This window comes from Anser anser (genome assembly GCF_964211835.1).
Source record: "Anser anser genome assembly, chromosome: 4".
NCBI lineage: Eukaryota > Metazoa > Chordata > Aves > Anseriformes > Anatidae > Anser > Anser anser.
In genome coordinates, this window is record NC_139724.1 from 1,465,437 (window position 1) to 1,480,907 (window position 15,471).

Consider the following 15,471-nt stretch of genomic DNA (forward strand, 5'->3'; position numbering starts at 1 on the left):
TTTTTTAAATTCCTGTCTTGTTTATTATATTATCAAATAAAGAGCTGCAGTGATACAATGCTGGGGCTAGAACAGAGATAGAAACAAATCATGGAGAAAAAAAGTAGGTGTGGGTGTGATTAAGCAAGATGTTGATACGGAAAGGAATTTCTTCAAAAGACAACCATAACAACTTGGCTCAGGGCAGAGATCTCTCTGGTTATTTCTTCAGCAGAAGGCTCAGGAATTGGCAGTAGTAAAAGTACTAAGATACTGTGCTTCATGTAAACAGGACCAACATAACTTCTATGCTAATTATTTCTTCTTTTCATTTTGTCTTTTCCATTGTTTTTCCACACATACATCCCAAGAGCATCAAGTTGTGTCATGTGAACAAACCACCAAGTACTCAAAGAAAATGAGAAATTTGTCATTTTAACCTAAATAGCTACTTGTTTATGAAATAAAAGCAGTAAGACAGAGATACCCTATATCTCCAGAAAACAACTTTAGGAGTTAGTATAGAACCATTATTTTAATAAAAATACATATGACAGTCATTTGTTGCAAAAAGACCTAATAAATTGAAATCCACATATTGTAGCATTTCTTCAATAAGATATTATAATAACAAAATTAACAAATAAGCTCAAGCAAAAGACTTAAGTGTGGGAACAGAGTAAGTGCACACTATAAAAAAGGGAAGAACAAAACATCACTCAACTGAGGTTTAATGTTTTAAGCTTCAACAATCAACACCACCTTTAGTCCACTAGTCAAATATATATACACACATAGAAGCACTATACTAAATTATACTTATATTTTTCATTGACCTACTTCTGTTCCAGCTCATTAAAGTGACTATGTTCCCCTCTTGTCCCCTCTGGCTAGGTTTAATAGTGTCTCTGCCTTCTGGCTAGGTGATAATTAAATCTACTAAATGAGTGGCAAGTAGGTGGGAAAGAAACTATTTGTGCTTATCCAAAAGGGAGTGGCTCAATTAACACTTTGTTTAGGAACTTGACTTTTAAAAATTTATTATAACTTGAAAGTAATTCTCAACAATTCTCAACCCCAACCCAACTATACCATAGTTGTTTTTTTGGTTCTTCCTTTCAGGTCATACACTTCAAACAGAAGCCTATACAGGAAAGCCAAACAGACAGAAGCTAAAAGCAAGGATCTCAGTAAAGGTCCATTAGCAGAGACTTAGAATTGCTTTAATATATTAAAAAAATAAAATAAAAAGTGTCCACAGCCACTACCCTGAAAGCTGGTTTCAGAACTGCTGAATCACTTTACAGGTCTCAGTGTTTAAGGGAGGGTGTAAGCAAGGAATATGAGAGGACGTGTGCTCATGAGTAAAACATCTCCCAAATTTCAGTGAAGCAGGGACAGAGAAAGCTGTGGTAGAACAGTGTCTGGGATTGTTCTTTGCAAACTGGGTGATGATAGGCTACAGCTGGGTGCAAAATAACACTGGATTGACCCACCTGCAATGGAAATAAACTGATGAAATGGAATTTTGTGGTTAAAACTATTCTTAGTGCTGTCTTTTACTTTATAATCATTTCAGAAAATTGTGTAGGCAGACTGCTTCATGAGCAGAGTATTATTTTTTGTAATTTTCACTTGGTTTGTGCTATTCTCATCTCTCTACTTAAAATTCATGTGGTTGAAGAGAAGATGACTAGAATTTTCTGAAGACAGAATATAATAAGTTAATGAGAAAGTAATGCACAGTTGCATCTAGCTACATAAGTTATGTTCAAAACCTCAGGAAACAGCAATCTGTATTGTATGCATATTATATACATACATCTCCACAAAATTGATATGCAGTTTTCTGAGGTTGAGATTACATTGCCAGATCAGACTAAACGCTTCATTAAGAGGGTACCATCTTCCTCATACCATACCATATTTCTTCCTCATACCAGAGTCTTGCTTTGAATCTAAATGGATTTCAACAAGCATCCACCAGGATTGCGAGGGCATAAAGGAACACTGGAAGATTTGAGACCAGGCTTTAGAGTTTTTCTTTCTGGCCTTCTACCTCCCAAAATCACAGCTTTCTAACAAAGATAAAGGCCCCACGGTTTTGAAGGAGATAAGTGCATGTTTCCTTTTAAAGTGCATAAGAAACACCACTGAATTAAGTCTTCTGTGTACAAGAGGGAATGAAAACAAAAAAAGCTTCTAGCAAGTTTCTATTTGAAAACATATTTCAGTTGCCAGAAGCATCATCAAGGATTTGCATGCATTACCACTGAACACGTATACAAACACAAAGGCAGAAATGGAGGCTTATTGGTCTACTCTGTTCCGGTCTCAACTGAGCAACAATAAATTACAGTCCTATTAATATGAAGCAGGTATTAACTAAGCAGCAAAATAGTTCTCTAGACCATTAAGTTATCCTGACGTGCCAACTTCAGATCACAAACAGCAAAACATTATTATCCAAATCTTAGTCATTAGAGGTTACAGGGAAACGTTCAATATTTCTATCAAAAATATTGAAAATACGGTTACCATACAATTTTTATCTTCCTTAGGTTCACTTTATCTGCTTAAGTTGTTGAATGACAAACAATACAAGAGTGGATAAAATATTTTCAGGAATATATCTATTTTAAATTGGAATGGTTATAGCTAATTCTCCCATTAGTAAGACTAAATATCCAAGAATTACCATAAAACTAAGATTTCATAGCTCCTAATGGCATTTTCAGAAAAGAGCTTTCAGTCAGTTTTCAAAGATTCAGTTTTTCTCCACACTGTTCTAAGTCATAAAGACTTTACCAGATGTAGTGGGGTAATGAGGGGAAACAACAGCAAGAAAAAGGAAAGACAGAAGAAAAAGAAGGAAAGGAAAAGACAGAGGCAGAGAGAACAAGTGAGATTTTTCTGCTCTTTGCTTGCCTTTTGCAAACCAAAGTATCCAGCTAAATTCAAGGAGAAATTCAAAGCAGGAGATTTGGTATGAATTGCCCTTTTCCTAAAGGACAGTCCAGATTTCCCATCTGTCTTAGGCCAAGCTTTTCTTTACTCCAACACTTTGAACAGTAAATCCCATTTTCTCGCAGGGATGCATTCTGACCAGAAGGTCAGAGTCCCTTGAAAATGCTAAAAAATTCAGAGCAAATAGTGCATTTCTTCTGCATAAATATAAATTCAAACATTCTCCTAGCCATATTGTCACTTGGAGGACAAATAAAGAGTTACTATAGAAATGAACAATAGTTTGCTTTCCCTACAGCCACCTATTTAGAGAGCTGAAAACATCTTTTGCATTTGCAGGTAGGTTTTTTTTTTGTTGTTGTTGCTGTTGGTTTTGTTTATTTTATTTCTCATTTCATCACAGAGAATCAAATGTCATGACCATCCTGATCTTTCGGAATCTGGCACAGATTGACTAGAAATAAGGTAAAAACACAATTCTGATTCTACCACATAGAAATGACTGAGTGACTTCCACATGATTGAGAGCAATGAATCTGATATCTTTTGAGGTTCACCACGTTCCAATGCCTCAGAATTTATTATAATATTTGTCTTGTAAGGACAAAACTAAAACATATCTAGAAGCAACATCTAGTAATTATAAAGTCTATGGTTATGATGTTACAACCTATACTGCCATTATTGGGGAGAAAAATTCATGTGGTAAATATGTACTTGTCATTCTTTTGCTTACACACTGACATATTGCAACTCCATGCAACTTTCATCTGTTTACACTTTGTCACTGCTTAAGATGTCTTGAATCTTGAGATTTTATTTCTAGAAGTCATATGGTTAAAAAAATCTGCATGCACTTCAACTCTTTTCATTGCTTTCTCTAGAGGATGATGGGTCAAATGTCTAATTAAGCAGTCAGCAATTGTTGTTTTGAATTACAGAAATGAAAGGGTAGCCAGCACTGAGTGCCATTTCTTTCAGAGATGTAGCAATAATATTTAATCAAACATTACCGCACCATTTTCAGATGAGCAAATAGGTCTGTAACAAGTCTCTGAATCAATAAACCTTATCTGTATTAATAGCGAGTAGCATGTCAATGGACCATCACATTTTCTTAACTATTAGGTCTAGCAGTTCTTCAGATATTATCTGAAAATTGAAAAGACTGTTTGTTTTTTTTTAATTTTAATTTAATTTTAAATACAGAAATGTAGTCCAATTTAATCTATAGATCCTTTGATGACATTTCTCTCAGTATCACATTCACTGATTCAAAAAAACAACTAGAAGTGTTCAGACTATAGTAATTACTACTAGGATATTTGCTACTGCTCTTTCAGCCTATTTAGTTAAGCCATTAATTCTAGCTAAAATAGTTATATTACCTGAAGCACTATACTCCATCTTTGACCTAATATCTACCATATTAAAGTCTGTACAACCATCTTAAATAATTTAAAGTTTATGAACATTGGGCAGAACTTTTATTCCAGCTATTCTGAGACCCCTGACATCTGTACTTAAAGATTATTAAATCATCTGTGCATATTGTCTAATCCACTTCACTCTTCAAGAATTCCAGCATCTTCCTCCAATTACTTGCCTTTACTTTCTTCCAAGTCCTACCTCTTTCTAAACAAGTGTTTCTTTATAAACTTGATTTTCCTCTTTCATCTGCTCACCAAAATAATTGCTTAATTAGGGGATCTGACCTGGTTCATTTTTGCCGCATAGGAGATGAACAGAATTCAAGCTTTGCAGGAACCATATCCTGGATGTGAAGCTCTTTGAGCAGGAAATTAAAGGTGATTTTTACATAGTATACCACGCAGTTTTTGTTATCTTCGTCAGTCAGGCTACAAACAGGGTCGTCGAGTAGGACAGTTCCACTCACTTTTACCACTAATATTTTTCCAACAATCTCTCAAAGTATTTCCTTTATCCTGGCTTTGGTACCCAGAGTCCAAGCAGGATAATTACAAAAATACTGCCAACATATTATGAAGGGTGAAGCTCCAGTTTCTTTATCTACTGTTTATCATTCATCATACCAGATGCATTTTTCTTTGTCTCTATAGCAGGCACCACTACAAACTTACATTCAGTATCAAACCACTGCTGCAGTCAAAGGAACGTTGTAGACAATCAGACACAAGCATTGCTGAGAAGAGTTACAGAGACAGGTGAAATTTTACTAGATAGAGAAGGTATTAGTTACAGAAACATATACCAGTGTTAGCATTCCCCGTACAGATTAGAACATGCCTACAGAAAGACTGTACTGCATAAAATTAAGTAGTTAGAAAATACTGATATATTATAAACTCAGACTATACTAGGTATGAGCAGTATACAGAGCAAAGAGAATTATTTGCCCAATGAGTTTACAAAGTAAATTTTCATCACAACTTCATTTCCTTCCTTCAAATTTTAGTTTAAGTCATTTCCTTAAAATCAGCAAAAGAGTAATTTATAAATTGAGCAGAAGAGAGAAATATTTCAAAAACACCTAGGTAAGATGCATTCCCTCCATCAGACATCCAACTAAACTGGTACAAGTTGTACATGGAGCATGTAGTTGAAAGTGTTCAGCAAGAAACATAATAGATCACAATATTTTTGAGGGTGGGAAGGTGAAATGGAGTTAACTTTCATGTTCATTTGTGTTTGAGAACCAGATTACTATGATTAGGTGTAACCATGTGCACCTGACGCATAGAAATAGTCCTAAATGTGCCCAACACTTTTGCAAATTGGAGAAAGAATCCAACTATAGACAGCTTTAAAGAAGCACTTAGACAAACAGTCCTTACATTTTTTCCCCTCTTAAGAGCCTTCTTCAGCAGTTTCACAAAGCTTATTTTATAGTTTCTCTTTCCTGCCCTGCCTAGAGCTAACCCCTCCCCATCTGCAATATAAAAACAGTAATCATCAATTTGAAGAGATTAGAAATACTTTCCTAAAACTCCTATTCCAGAAACTAATTTTTTTTCCCTTTCACACTCTGCTAACCTCATCCAGTGACAAATGGAAATAACTCAACCTACAATATTCTTACCCGACAGGTTTTAAAAGCTGCAAATACTATACAAAATATTGAAAGGAAGAAGTAGACAAGAGCTAAACAAACAACTCCAGTGTTGGGCCATCTTTCTATTATGCAGAGTATATAATTGAGAACACAGTCTGGCTGTTAAGATAAACTCTTTTTCAAAGCTACATTCTGATTATCCAATTGGACCTTTTCAGATTATGTCAAAGTTGCACACTGATTTCCAAAAATGAATGGCTGTATCGCAGTCCCTGTATTAAACACACAGAAATCCTCCTTTGCCTACTACATTGGATAAGAGAAGAAATGCTTTTGTCTGGAGGATAAAAATAACAAGAACATGAACGGAAAGTTTAGTGGGAATGAAAGGCAAAAGACAGGAGGAGAAAGTGACAGTTTGAAAATTGCCTCCTTCTAGAAAATCTGCTCTCAGACTCAGGTAACAACATGTCTCCTACAGCCACGAACTGGATACTGTTCAAGAGTAGAAACAGCTGAAAAAAATAAATCTGTTTGGAAGTGGCCAGAGATTTACTGGGCTATTGATGTGACAGGAAGGATAGTCCAATGGTAGTTCATCCTTACAGAAAAAACTACTCTTTCATCAATTTATAACTTCAATAAGAAATATCATTCCTGATAGACAGACACAGCATACTAATTACCATATAATTTTACAGTTTGACTTTAAATGGCAGATACATTTATTTAATTTGCCTTTAATCAGAACTTCCCTAGGAGATGTATTTGCATACTAAAGGTATAATTCTCAAGCAGTTAAAAGCCTGCAATCTTGAATGTCACTGAGCTGTGTCTCAATTCCTCATTAGCTAGATGTCATCTTTTTTCAGGTATGCAAACTGTCTTTAGAAGGTTATTACAAGACTTACAGTATAGCAAATATATTGGCAGAGTAGGGAGATAAAATTTTATACTGTAATTTCTTTAAATGCTTAAAAAGGTATTTTTCTAGCAATTATTTCTTCCGGTATATAAATTTAAGGGATAATACTGCCTAGAAACATGTTTCAGAATTGAAGCAAGCCAGTACTGGATCTTAGGGTGAAATGTGCAATTAAAACTTTTTGTTCTGCTTAATTCCCATTTCTCCAACAGCAAATACCACTGCACAATTGCAAAGCTGCTTCATTTTCCTATTTGGATATCTTCTAATGCAATAAAATAAAGCTTCTGGCAATTCACATCAGATTAAAACATATCACTCCTTAAGTGCTGTGTGTTTCAAATGTAGATTGTGCCATGATACTCAGAATACACCATTCAGCGCTGTTTAACACTTAGTCTTCTTAAACAATACTTATACACCTAAAAGAGCCCATTCAGATGATTACATGAGTTTTTCCTGTGTCACAACAATGAACAAATACTGATATTCACAGACTTTGTCATATAATTGTTATATCATTGTTATATCATTGTTCTGCTTTCTAAAACAAACTTCTGAGGATCATTATATCATAATAAAGACCAGCAACTTCTACATGTATGAAAAAGTAACTTTAGAACTGTGAAACTATTATACATTCCTAAGCTTCCTTGTGCAGAGGTTTCTTATAAATTCAAATGAAATACTTCAATATGGAAACACAGATTAATATTTTATTGCATATATATGCAGTTTGTGATTAACTAATAAATAACATAGAATGGCTTACAGCATTTTGCACTGGAAATTAAAAAATATTGTAATGAATATTGTTTGTGGAAAGTGCTCAGTATAAGAAAAATAATATAATAAATACTCATAAATATCATCTATTCCAAAGTTCTCAAATTCAAAACAGTGCCAGATAAAGGCTGCTAGTTTTTGTTTTCACTCACAAGTAAGCGCACGCACGAAAAGGGTTCATAATAGATGGCACCAAGAGCTGATAAGTTCCCTGCTGTAGAATGCACAGCATTAAAGAGCAGCTAAATGGGCTGCCATTTAGGCTGAGCTTTATACGTCTTAAAGAGCAGAGTCAATTTAAAGTGCTTTTGGAGGTTTACCTCAAAGCTCAACTTGGACCTAATAAGTGGCTTTGGATCAAGACCCTGCTTTTTGTTTTGGCTAAGTCAGACTTGAGATGGTCACAGACCAAATGTGGAGGGGAGCTCCCATTCCCAGGAGGAGTTGAGCTGACTATCAGAAGCTATTCCTACACTTCTTTTGCCACATATTTTGGAGTTGCAAAAATGTTTCAAGGAAAAAATGTTTCAAATGTTTCAAGGAAACATTTTTGTGTTTCTGTCTGCCTCCATCCATGAAAATTCTCTCTGTAATACTAAGTCTCATTATTCTTCCTGTACCACCCTGCAGTCATAGGCCCGCAGGCTTTACTTTTGGGCTGAGCGATCACAAATAGAGGAAAACCAAGAGCAAAACACTGCTTCTGCCAGAAACAGTCATCTAGTCTGGCTGAATATTGCTTCACAGAGACCTGGCCTTGTAGAAAGCAGAAGACACAGGAGGACTTTTCATACCTTCCTTCAAGAGGAGAAAAACTTATTGGAGTCTCCCTACCTGTTTAGGGCAAGGATAGATGAGCATCTGAGCAGCTTCCTGAAGAACTCCCTGCAGCCTCACAAGGAGGTGGTCTATCAGGTTATTTGCTGCCACTGCCTCAAGTACTGTTCTCCAACACACACTTCTCATGTGAATAACAAAAATAGGGAAGTATAAGGGAGATGGCAGAGTATTTTCATTTTAATCTCAGTATTTCAGGAAAAATCTCTATATTTTATAGTTTTGTAGCAAGGTGATTCAGCCAAATATATTTTCCTGTTTCTAAGAGGATCCTTATAAAATAAGGACATGACTTTCAGGAACAAAAAAATCAAATGTTTTTATCTTGGACAGCTCTCACTGTTCTAAATTAATCCCCTTTTCCTTTCTTTCTCTAGTATGTTTCTCTCATTCTCTAGTAACATACATCATAATTCTGAAGCATCATAAAGCTAGGTAATATTAAAAAGAATAACACCTCCAAAGTGTGATTGACACCTAAAAAAACAAAACAAAAAAACAATCACCACCACCACAGTTGGGAAAAGCCTTATTTTTATAGCCAGAAATTCAACTTTGATGGAGAGTAGAAGAAAAATGCTTTCATAGAAGAACCAATCTTACAAAACCAGCAATCTCTAAGAAATCTGTGACACAGCACATAAATCTTTACAACTCACTTTTTTCTTATATCTTACAGGAAAACCCCATTACAATCAAAAGTCTTGTCTGATGTGCAAGAGCACAGAATAAGAACTGGAGTTTTTAACATCACAGCTCTTTGTAGCAGACACTTCAAAGAGTTAATCTAAATTCTGATTCAGAATTGCATAAATTACAGTTATGGAAACGTCTGTTTCAATCTGTTTGAAAATGCACATACACTTTCTGAAAAAGATTTCACCCTTTGAGTTTTTAGCTTAATGTTACTTTTACCTTTGCAGTCTGACATTTGAAGACCACAGTTTTTAATTTCATAATGAAAGCTATCCAATTAAAAGAAAAAGTCTCTACTATATATAAACAAAGAACAATTGTGTTTTTAACAGCAGTTCAGTCATTCTTCTATAAATGTCACTTCCTTTCTCTGAAAAATTAATGTAAACAACACAATGACCAGAATTTCCATTCCAGATGTGGGGAAAGAGTGTGGGAAAGGAATGCTATTGAAACATTTAAACACTGGAAATTTGAAATCAGGAAAAAGAATCATTTCTGCAGAAAACTATGAATTGGAAGCCTGAAAGCAGGACACGTCATAAAGGGAGAAAAGCAACCCAAGCACCCAACTTGATTGCCTGAGCATCTGGATGCATGAAAAAAAAGTTAGCTGCCTGGTATCCTTCATGGGTTTTAAAGTACTCTTACTACCATACATGTCTGTTGAATCAGCTTATTCAATGAAATGAAAAAGTCTACTCTGATGCCAACCTTCCATAATCAAACAAAGCACATCAGCTTTGAGCCTTTAAATGTAAGCTTGCGTTTTGGATTACTGTAAAATGATTTTCAATATGTCTTTAATTACTCAAGCATATTGTAAAGTCTTGTATTCAATAGTTTAGTGCGAATTGCTTCATGAGAAAAAATAAGAATATATGCAAACAGAGAAGAAAAAGAACTAAACAAAGAGAAGACTATGGGTGTAACTTCAGTTTGGCTTAGGCTTGAATTCAGAGATGATCGTGTAAGTATAATTTCACCACTGCTGTTCTTTTACCTGCCAGGGTGTAGTGGGCTTACGTGGCAAGGTTTTGGTAGCAGGGGGCCATAGGGGTGGCTTCTGTGAGAAGGATCTAGAAGCTGCACCATGTTTGGTAAGGGCCCCACTGCTGACCAGAGCTGAGCCAATAAGCGATGTTGGTTTGCACCTCTGTGAGAGCATATTTAAGACAAGGAAAAAAAATGCTGCACCACACAGCAGCTGGGAGAGTGAGAGGAGTGAGGAACAGCCTTGCAGGTGCCAAGGTCAGTGAAGAAGGAGGGGGAGAGGTGCTCCAGGCGCCGGAGCAGAAGTCCCCTGCGGCCTGTGGTGAGGACCATGGTGAAGCAGGCTGTCCCCCTGCAGCCCATGGAGTACCACGGTGGAGCAGGGTTCCACGCTGCAGCCCGTGGAGGAGACCACGGTGGAGCAGGTGGACCTGCACCGACGGAGGCTGTGGCCTGTGGAAGACCCCTGCCGGAGCAGATTCCGGGCTGGACCTGTAGCCCGTGGAGAGGAGACCACGCAGGAGCAGGTGAGCTGGCAGGAGCTGCTGCCCGTGGGGGATCCAGGTTGGAGCAGTTTGCTCCTGAGGGATGGACCCCGTGGTATGGACCCATATCTGGAGCAGTTCTTGAAGAGCTGCTGCCTGTGGGCAGCCCACGCCGGATCAGTTCGGCAAGGACTGCATCCCGTGGGAGGGACCCCACAGCACAGGGGACAAGAGTGACCAAGAAGGAGCAGTGGAGAAGAAGTGCTATAGACTGACCATAACCCCCATTCCCCCGTTCCCCCGTGCCGCTTGGGGGGAGGAGGTGGAAGAGGGTGGATGGGGGGGAAGGTGCTTTTGGTTTCTTTCCTTTGTTTCTCACTTCTCTAGCTTGTTAGTAATAGGTAATAAATCTTACTATCTCCCTATGCTGAGTCTGTTTTGCCCATCACGATAATTACTGCGCGATCTCCTCATCCTTATCGCAACCCTTGAGTCCTTTTCATCGTATTTTCTCCCCATTCCTCTTACAGGAGGGGGAGTGAGAGAGTGGTTGTGGTGGAGCTCAGCCACTCACCCAAGTAAAACCACCACACAGGGAAATGGGAGTATGAGCAAATACGACACCTTTTTCCTGAAGGAAGAAGTGACACTACCCCCTCCTCCCCCCTAGCCAGCCCTTTTCAATCCCATAGTCACTTCTCTGACTTTAACAAAGTTACCAGCCCTCCCTCTCTTTCTCACGGTTTTCAAGTCATTCACGGCAGATATGGAAGAAAAATCTCTCGAATAGAATAAGAACAAAAACATCTTTCTAAAAGGAGGTTTATAAGAAATGTCACAAAATAATTCAATATATTTTCTTATACTGAAACTTCCATTTCTGTATGCTGAAGAAACTTTTTACAGAAGGCTCATTTACAGTAGAAGAATATCAGAGAAACGTTAAGTAATGGATGGTGCCAGAAAGATACCAAGAGTTTTACTATTGCTTATTCCTATTCCTCCTACTCTCTTGTGCTCAGCAGCATGCTCATGGCTTATGCTTCACTGTTCTTGCCCATTTGGCTGATTTTTCTTCCAGCAGTGCCACTGATAGAAGAGGTACATTTGAATTCCTAAGGAATAATTCCAGGAATACAGCAGCTGGTTTAGAGATGAAAATAAAAACAAACAAAAATCTTCCAGGAAGAATGAATTTTCTCTCAGCACAGCTGAAGCTGCTAAGCCTGGTGTTTGTTTCAGACTTTAGCTATACTTAGAAGCCTGAAAAATACTGTCATATAAAATAAAGCTATCCTGTTTGTGAAATGTTCTTTTGACTTCCAACTAGGTGAAAATCCTAATCATCAAGTGAAGCCATAGTAATGGTGGCAAAGCAGAGTAAAAAAAAAACAAACACACATGTGAATGACCTTAAAGTATAGTTTCAAATGCAGATCAAGAGCTGCACTACTGTGAAACTTCATGGTAAGTGGTGAAGTTCATTGTAATAGTTCATTTACATTAGGGTCTTGAAACCTTAAGCATAAAGAAGCAGCATTAATTGCTACAAAGAAAAATGACTTACTTTATAACACTGCAAAAAAAGCAACGTTCATTTCAAAATCGCATATGAAGAATAAATGTTTTTTAAAAAAAACTACAAACTCACTGAACGCCAACAATTATTAAAGAGTAAACCTATAGTCTCTTATGACAGATAGCTGATGATCAGCAAGTTTCTCACAGTATCAGTTAATAACATTCTAGTAGCCTAAAGTAAAGCATTATCTACTTAAGTTTACACATGGCCCAAAACTGGAGAGAAGAAATTGTAATACAGAAGTGCTGCTCATTTTTAAAGATTATTTTTTATTCCACTGCATAGAAGTTCTAACTAATTCCTGTACACACATTTGCAATAGTTTCAAAACTAATTTTTGAAAACTCCTTGATATTTGGAAATCAAACATCTGTATGCATGAACACTCAGACACAGAGGACAATGGCAGATTTGCATTTGTCTCAGAAATGTATTTCAGCTGACATCTGAGGTAGCTGCCTTGCAATGAAAAAGTACTATGTTTTGCAAAAAACTCGCAATTGGCTCTAATCCAACCTCATAGTCTAACAGAACTGGCAGAGGTCTTTTCATCTGCTTACAGTCTTTTACCCATCATAGATGAGATTAAGAAGAAATCCACAGTGCAAGAAGTAATAAAGTGGCTTCTCATATTTACATAATACATCACTTACGCGTAATATTTTAATGGAAAAATCTTCGTCTTCAGTGAATGTGACCACCTGGTATATTAGGTAGCAACATTCAATTTATTCATTTATTACAGAAAACAAAAACAAACCAACTATTTATTTTCTTCTGAATGCCTTTGAGCACAACTAAAATAACAGGGCTTGGGTTACGTGTCCATCTCCAGGAGCACACAAACCACCAACCATTATTGCACTCTCCCCATAAGCACTTTAGCTGCGTATGAGAAAGCCACAGACTTCCCATTTACCCTGCCCTGTTTCCATACGTGGTTTTGGGCTTTCAGTTTAGGTAAACATGGATCTAACAACCACAGGATCAACCCGGACCTCTTTTGTCTCCAGGTTCTCTGTAAAATAGCATGGCATGAGTACTTCCTCACAGCTCCTAAGGGCCCCAGATGGGGCTCACCCCAGACTGGCACAGTGATCGCATAGGTTTAACTCTAAGGGAATCTTAACAGCTGGGATCCTTCCCCAGCCAGCAGCATTTTCTGTATGTGCCTGATTCAAATCAGTCAATAACAAAACTTGTGTTGACTTTAAACGGATTCTTGAGCTGTAGCTGAGATTTTATAATATTAACTTAAAAATATTATCAGGTTTCTTTGTAAACCTAAGCTATCCCTCTAACTTTGATCAAGCCTCTGCTTTAGCAATTTATTTCTGTTCCAGGTTGAGCTACTACATAACATCAAAGAACTGTTAGAAATTGATCCCCAACAGTTTCACAAAAAACCCTTTTCTATCACTTTAGCTTTACAATATCCAAAAGCATGAACCCTGCTTCTAGTGCCAGAGTATAAAGGCTAACAAAGAACTTGGAACCAATGTTAATTTCATACCTGTCCAGAGGAAACACTGAAAACAGTCCAATGACTCTTCCATTTGTAGATCAGGGTGAGTGCAATTAGCAAGACCAAAGCAATTAGTTGATCAGGACTTCACAGCTAACATTTCCCACATTCTGCTGGAAAACAAAAGCAGGTATCAGAAAACTCAAAGAAGAATTAAGTCTACCCTCAATAAAGCTTAGAATTATGAACATTATAGCTCTTCTTTATAATAAAAATTCAATGCACATTGTTTGGCAGGACTTATTGGATAACAAGTTAATAGATTTCCTACCTTAAAATAAAAAAGCATCACGGGAAAATTGAAAATGAATTCATTTTAAAGAGATATTGTTACTAAGAATCACACTTCAGCCCTGGTGTCTTACAGACAAATTCTATGAAACCAAACTGACTGAAATACAACATCCAAAGCATGATTTGGAGCAGATTTTCACCTTAAAAGCTGAAAGGGACATAACATATTTATTGCCTTCCCCTTGTTCTCCAAGTTCGACTATTGAAGTAAGCTATTTGATATGGTAACAAAAGATTGCTTAGAATTATCACAGAATTGCTTTAAAGAGTTGTGCACATTGATAGACCTTTATTACGTGCATTTTTACTATTTTGAAGGTACACCAGCACAGTAAATCAGAGAGGGTTACAACACTGAGGAGCTGCAGCTACAGCCTGACCAAATGCTAGACTGTGCTTTCTACAGCCAGGACGTGAAACGCTTCAAACTTTAAGCTCTACCCAGCTTGACTGATAACATGTTTAATGTGCAGTAGAGTCATTAAGTGCCTGATTATAAGACAAAAGGTTTAAGTATAATCATGAGTTTTCAAGTTACCTCTTCCTTCCAGTTCTGGTCACTGCTACTTTAGGAGCTATACTACACCTGTTCTTGAAAGATTCATTTCTTACTCCTTTTTGTTTCATTTGTTTAAAAAAAAAAACAAAAACAAATCAGAGGAGAGAAACATCAGCCTACGTAACTGTAACAACTGTGAAACACCACTTGAGCTGATACCACGGTATTTCAACTCTCATGCTCTGGAAGTGAGAACTTTGTAATGGAAACGACTTTCACCTGTAGGTAACCCCCTTGGCAGCACCAAGCTCCGAAGTAAGCAAGCACAATCCCACTGCTGCTTTAACAGTCGTGAAGAAACTGATGGCCCTGCTGGAGGGTGGTGAAGTGTTAATTGGCAAATTAAGGCTGTTCTGCACTGAAGCATTGAGGATAAATTACTGCACTGAATATGCATTTTCAGGGCTTATAAGGAAATTGAGTGGAAGATGTATAAAGGCAGCTAGACATGCTGCTAGGGAGATGGGAGTGACCCAATTTATTTTCTGATGTGTCTACAGCAGTCTCCCTGCACTGAGAACATGATTTGTGCTTTTAGGGATATTGTTTAATTAAAGAATAAACTTTATCTGTGAAAAGGTATCTAATACCTCAGCTAGATTTCCCCTGTGAAACTGCTCAGTTCAAAAGGCCAGGGCTGGGTAGAACAACCAGGATTGGCTATTGAATGCTGCTTAAATTTAAAGCCATTTACATTCCCGACTCTGTGTAGAATACAAATTATTAGAATTAGACTAACAATGAAGACTGTTGTCTACAATGAAAATAAAGACTGGCTGCTGTGTTGATTGACTATGCTGCTATAACAA

At 37.2% G+C, this 15,471-nt stretch overlaps 1 protein-coding gene across 14 annotated transcripts in view; it reads right to left on the reverse strand.

The window, feature by feature from the left end:
• LOC310898756 (bifunctional heparan sulfate N-deacetylase/N-sulfotransferase 3) overlaps positions 1-14,778 on the reverse strand; it is a 382,477-nt gene extending 367,699 nt beyond the window's left edge. For 13 of the 14 annotated variants that reach the window (XR_014583603.1, XR_014583604.1, XR_014583605.1 and 10 more), the window contains exons 1-2: positions 14,642-14,778; positions 13,798-13,922 (exon numbers count right to left, since the gene is read on the reverse strand). The gene's annotated coding sequence lies outside the window, so the exon portion shown is untranslated. The remainder of the gene's footprint in view (positions 1-13,797; positions 13,923-14,641) is intronic. The other variant, XR_014583614.1, reaches the window with a different exon arrangement.
• Positions 14,779-15,471: the final 693 nt, after the last annotated feature.